Source organism: Psammomys obesus, unplaced genomic scaffold (genome assembly GCF_907164565.1).
Source record: "Psammomys obesus unplaced genomic scaffold, mPsaObe1.curated_primary_1811, whole genome shotgun sequence".
Classification (NCBI taxonomy): Eukaryota; Metazoa; Chordata; class Mammalia; order Rodentia; family Muridae; genus Psammomys; species Psammomys obesus.
The window spans coordinates 19,705,570-19,711,645 of record NW_026596125.1 but is presented as its reverse complement, the minus strand read 5'-3'; positions in this window follow the sequence as shown (position 1 = coordinate 19,711,645).

The window sequence follows — 6,076 nt, the reverse complement described above, 5'->3', positions numbered from 1 at the left end:
TTTCTTTCTTTCTTTCTTTCTTTCTTTCTTTCTTTCTTTCTTTCTTTCTTTCTTTCTCTCTCTCTCTCTCTCTCTCTCTCTTTCTTTCTTTCTTTCTTTTTCCTGTGGCAAACTTGTCAAGTGCTGACTTCCAACCTCAGGCTTGACGCAGTTGTGTTGTTTGATGGTTGGCTCTGGCAGGGAGACATACCTGTTTCACATCCGCATCATATGGACTGTTGGCTTCCACAGGCCTCTCTAAACAACTTGGCCAGAATTGTTATGCCGACTTGTTCTTGAGTGAACCCTCAGCAGCACTGGTCCTGTAGTTCATCTTGAAGACCACAGTTTCCTTAGGTCTGTGCAGATAGTAAAAACTAGGGGTAGAAAGAGATACTAGAGGAAGAGAAAGGAAAAGGGCCTTTTATCCTGGATCCTGGTTGAAGCCTCTCACCTGCTGAGGTAGGACAAGGGGAATGGAATATCCTTGCACTCAAGCTTCTGACCTGTAACCCAAGGCATTTCCTTCCCTCAGTTTAGTCTCAGTTACCTCTAGGCTTCTTATGTAGATAAATAAGATAGCCCATAGAAATCGCTTAGCAGATGTCTGGCATGGAGTCAGCCAGCAAGGGTGGTTTGCTGATGTTATCATTGTTCGTATGATTACCCAGTTTCCTACCTAGAGGAGTTGCTATGTCCAGCAAGCTCACACCTGACTTCCTCTCTGTGTTGGTTTTAATGGTTAAGGGCACTGGCTGTTCTTCCAGAGGACCTGGGTTCAAATCCCTGCACCCACGTGGCAGCTCACAACTGTCCATAATGTCATGATCTGACACTCTCACATAGACATACATGCAAGCAAAACACCAATGCACATAAAATAAAATTTAAAAAAAAAAGAGTAATTTAGTCCAGAAGAGAGACAGCTCTCACTACCATTGACAAAACCATTGGTGTATGCCTGGTCCAAGGCATGTAGACAATGACTATTGTAACAGACCTCAGAATAACTGACTCCATGATGGAAGTACCATTCAGGCCATAAAACTCAGCATGTAGACAGCACCATCTGTCAAAAACCAAACAAACAAAAAACAGGCAAACACCCTAGCCCATAGTCTATATTTCTAGTTCTAGGAAAGTCTCTAAATGTACTAACTTTTGCTTTTTTGCTTCTGTAGTTCTGCTTTTGGCTAACTATTTTTGTTAAATGAACTATGTCAACCCAGGACATGGTTTTTGTACTTAAAAGCTCACCCTGAAGAAGGTCAGGGCTTCACTGTTCACAGGGATCCTGAACACACAGTATACTCACCAGCTGACTAGTAAAGACTTTCTATTGTCTCCTCTGGAAAATACCCTCACTTTCTCGACTTAAAATCATCCAGCCACCTCCATGACATCTCCATTTTTTTTTTCCAGTCAAGCCTCAGAGATGCTACAGCTGTCATCTTAGAGGCATGGTACTCCAGGAAAGAGGCCACCATTTGGAAGCTCTATAAACTTCCTTACAACATAAGTTCCTCAAAACTTTGGGCCAGAGGAAGCACAGAAGTTGAATAATGAATGAAACCACATGATTTTAAGGGGCTGAATTATCCTTCTAAAGCTAAGACTATCACAAAACCTACAACTACAACAACCCTTTCAGACAATCAGTGGCAAGGTTTTGTTGCCCGCCCATCCCCTCTTTTTGAGACAGTCTCACTCTGTAGTCCAGGCCAATCTGAAACTCATGTGACCCAAGATGGGCTCCAACTCCTGGAAATCCTCTGGCCACATACCCATAAATTCTGGGATTACAAGTGCCACTAGGCCTGGCGATATGAATTTAATTTTGTTCTATAAATTATTTCTACAACCAGATGCAGTCCATGGAATGATTGATAGAGATTAAAACCCCAACCTGCCCCAGATCTGTGGGCATTCCTGGCAAAGGGCCACTGATGAGACTAGGTAAGCAGTTAGGCCTAGAGTATGTAACCTGATGCTAGAGAGTATGCCCAGGGAAGAACAACCAATGACAGGCTCAGAGATGGTGTGGAGGAACCTGATTGGTTGCCCAAGCTATACAACATGCTCTCTCCAGTGTCTGAGAGATGACTCCATGCCTCTCCCTCGGCCTGAACCCCTTATCCTCACCCATGGGCTGGACCCTTGGGAGGAGGACCAACACAGATCTAATGAGTCACCTATTTCTAAGACCGGGTTATCTTTATAGTATCCTTTTCTTTTTCGTTTTGTTTTTTCAAGATAGGGTTTGTCTGTGTAGCTCTGGCTGTCCTGGAATCGCCTTTGTAGACCAGAGATCCACCTGCCTCCGAAGTGCTAGGATTAAAGGCAGGTAGCATCACACCCAACTTCATTTTTAAAATTACTAGTGTTGGGTGTGGTGGTGCACGCCTTTAGTCCCAGAGCTTGGTAAGCAGGGACAGGTGGGTATCTGTGAGTTCTAGGCTAGCCTGGTTTACACAGTGAGTTTGAGGACAGAGTTCCAGGGCTACATAGTGAGAGAAAATCACTAGTACACATTTATCCAGTTTTTCAGTTTCTACTACCATGAGGAGTAGGTCTGGAGAGATGGCTAGAGAGTTAAAAGTGCGTATCTCTTGCAGAGGACTGAAGTTTTAACCCCATCACCCACATCAGGCAGCTAATAACTGTCTTAACTCCAGCTCCAGGGGGATCTGAATTTTGCAGGTACCTGCACACACACACACACACACACACACAGGCATTCTTACATATACATAAATAAAAACAAAAGAACAAGGAGGGGAATAACCTGGTCTGAATTCCTGGATGCTGGTGAGACTTGCCTCACTAGACTGGCCATGAAGTGCCTTGTGGTGCTAGTCCTGGCCACCGTGGCACCTGCTGTGCTGCCTGACGGCAGAGGCCAGTGTTGCATTTCAGTGTCATCAGCTCAGACCTAGCAGGCCAGAGCCGAGCTGCATTTGGTCTAGGTACCCTCTTCCACCAACATACTATTTGGGAATAGGCATGTTGTATCGCTCTGGCGTGTCATCACCCAGAATCTCAGTGACTCTGAAAACACTTCTCATTTCTCATGTCCGAACTTCCCTGAAATCCTCTGATACAAGTTTTCATTCTTTTTTCTTAAATGTTCCATCCCTTTCGTTGTGAGTTTTAGAACTCTTGCTTCATGGTCAGCTTATTCTTTTATTTAAAAAATATTTTTTTATTTTATGTGTATGAGTGTTATGCCTGCATATAGCTGTGCACCATGTTTGTGTAATTTGTACAAAGGCTAGAGGAGAGTGGCCTAGAACTAGAGTTACAGATGTGAGTTGCCATGTAGGGGCTCTGTAAGAGTAGCAAGTGCTCTTAACTGCCGAGTCACGTCCCCAGCCCTCCCACCCATTTTTATGCATTTTTTTTCAATTACCTCTCCCAGGTCTCTGTCTTACTTTGAATTTAGCCTTCCTTTGATATGCCTTCATTATACCATCTGAAGGCATGCTGTGTTCCCCAGCAGGGAAAGTGTGATGGTAACATTGCATTCTCTCTGAGTGACATCTCCTGGTCTTAAGTTCGTGCACCTTTTTTTCTTGTGCTTCTTTCCTGGATCACGTTATCTCTGCACCAGCTCTGACCATTCTCAGAAGGGGTGCTCCAGCACCCACATGCAAAGCCCTTTCTTTCATGGGCCCCTTTCCCAGCCCTCTTTCTAACCAGTGCAGCAACAATTGCAATGGAGGCTAAACATTTGGATCTTAAACCTTCACACAGCAAACTGCTAAGTAACACAGGGCCCATCTTCCTCCCTTGATAGACTTTTATGACAAAATAAAAATAGGTGTAAAATATGTGGTAAGATAGATGACTAGCTATAACTTATGGTGCACATCTGGATGCATTTTTGATAGGCCAGTTAAGTAAAATCATACATAATATATTTACTTCACAAGAGTTAATTTTCTTGCCTTAAGTAAATTACTAATTATTTTGAAATCAAGATTTTTTTACTAACTGGTATTTTATCAAGAGTAATGACAAATTAGGCATCTTATCTAGGGACACTGATTCTTTGGATGATTTTCACTAATTCCAAAATGGAGAAACTATATTTTTCTGACATCAAAGCAAATGCAATTGTGAATTAAATTGTTAAAGCAATGCTTAGATCAGAAATGAACCATGGATTTAACATAAATTCATGTTTTTTGAAAGTCAATACAAACATTTTAAATTTATCCTAATTTATAGTTTTTAATGTTGTTTTTGTTAATCACTAAGGATTAAAACATTTTTCTGTCTATAAAAATAGTAAGTGCTTTTCAGGGGTCCTTGCAAGTGTCATGGCAAGCAGGGAAATGAACCTTGAAGAGATGAAAATACAAACTAGGTTCATCCCAATTTAGTCAGTCTGGATCAAACTTCGAAAGAGTCTGATGCCCGGTGGCTTATTATAAGCATATTTAAACACAGTGTAACTTGGAAAAAGGTTTCCAGGAAACAATCCTTCCAGTTCCAGGTGCACAGTAAAGCTTACGGCATGACTGCATAGAGACCCCTTTGCAAAGTATTTGTGACCATGAAGATGGGCTTTATCGCTTAGGGTCTGAGGTCTGGTGTGGTCTCTGACAGAGACACCATAGAGGTCAGCAGGCTATAAAGTACATGTGACATATTCCCTAAGGATGGGTTCTCATAACTGGAGTTAAATATAAAGGTCTAGGGAAGTAAAGTCTGGGATTTGGGTGAGGCCTGTCTCTACAACTAGCAAAAGGTCACCAGGTTGTAAGCAACATCCACTCCTAGCTTCCTGGGTGCAGTGCAGGTATTTTATCTCCTTCATTGAGGAGACAATTATGTGTGTAACATTCCTGGTTTCCCTAGTGCTCTGTAGAGGAAAGGACCTTTGTGGCTCCAACAGTGCTTGTTATAGAGACAAAACAAACTAACTAACTTAAGTAACTAAATGGTGTTTTCTTTACATTTACCCATCTTTAGCTACTCTGTGGGTTCTTCTGTCTTTTACCCTTCTCCACCCCATTTTATTTTTCCACCCTTTTAATCTCCTAACACTAGATAAGAAAGAGTGGATAGAGAAGAAAGGAAAGCGAACCCTGAATAAAGTCAGGGGTCCTGCTGATGATTGGTATTGAGTTCCTTGGGGCAAGTTTGATCTTCCCCATCAGAATATCTCCAGTTTCTTTTTCTTCTTTGCACATGACTACTTAACCTTGATCAACAACAATCAACAATAACCAGCAGCCAACAAACAACCCGCTCTGCCTCTTGGGGCCCTAGCATTAACATACTGTGAGCTGCCTGCTTCTGGGTTGTCTAGTAATCTATGATGTCATCATGTGTTGCCCACCAGGTGTTCGGCAGACACGGTTCAGCTGTGCACACACAAGCTATAAGAGGACCAAGCCGACACTTTGCCTCTCTTTTACTCTATCTTGCTTTCTTTCCTGGGGTCCCCACCATGTCTCTCTCTTTCTTTTTCCTCTCTATCTCTCCACCATACAAAAAATCTTTTTTATATAGTATCTATTGTGTGTGTGGCATCATTTTAAAATAAATACTAACATATAACCCTGAAAAAATCCCCAGAATGCAAAATGTCACAGAGTTGCAGAAACTATCTGCAGCTAGCAAAAATCATGTCCCTGCGAGAGCAGACCATAGATCAGCTGCCATGGACAGTCTGAAGCTCCCCCCATCCGCACCTGGGATTAAAACAAAAAACATATTTTTAAAACATTTCCGTGTTTTTAAAAGAAACAAAAACTCCAAAAATGTCATTACATACAGATTTAAAAATATTTTTTACAGGCATATTCTTAATGTTTTAATAAAACTCACATCCTAGAAACAGAAACAAATAAACAAAAAATAAAAATAAAAAAGGTTAACTTCTGGGACTATGGAAGGGTATAGTAATTATTAACTCAGGTCAGCATTCTTGATATTGCTGTTAACTGTCTCTAAATACAGAACAAACCAACAATGTTTTTAAGTTCTTTAGAGTCACAGAACTTTTGGAATGAATCCCCTCCCCCTTCTCTCTAAACACACACACACACACACACACACACACACACACACACACACACACACACAC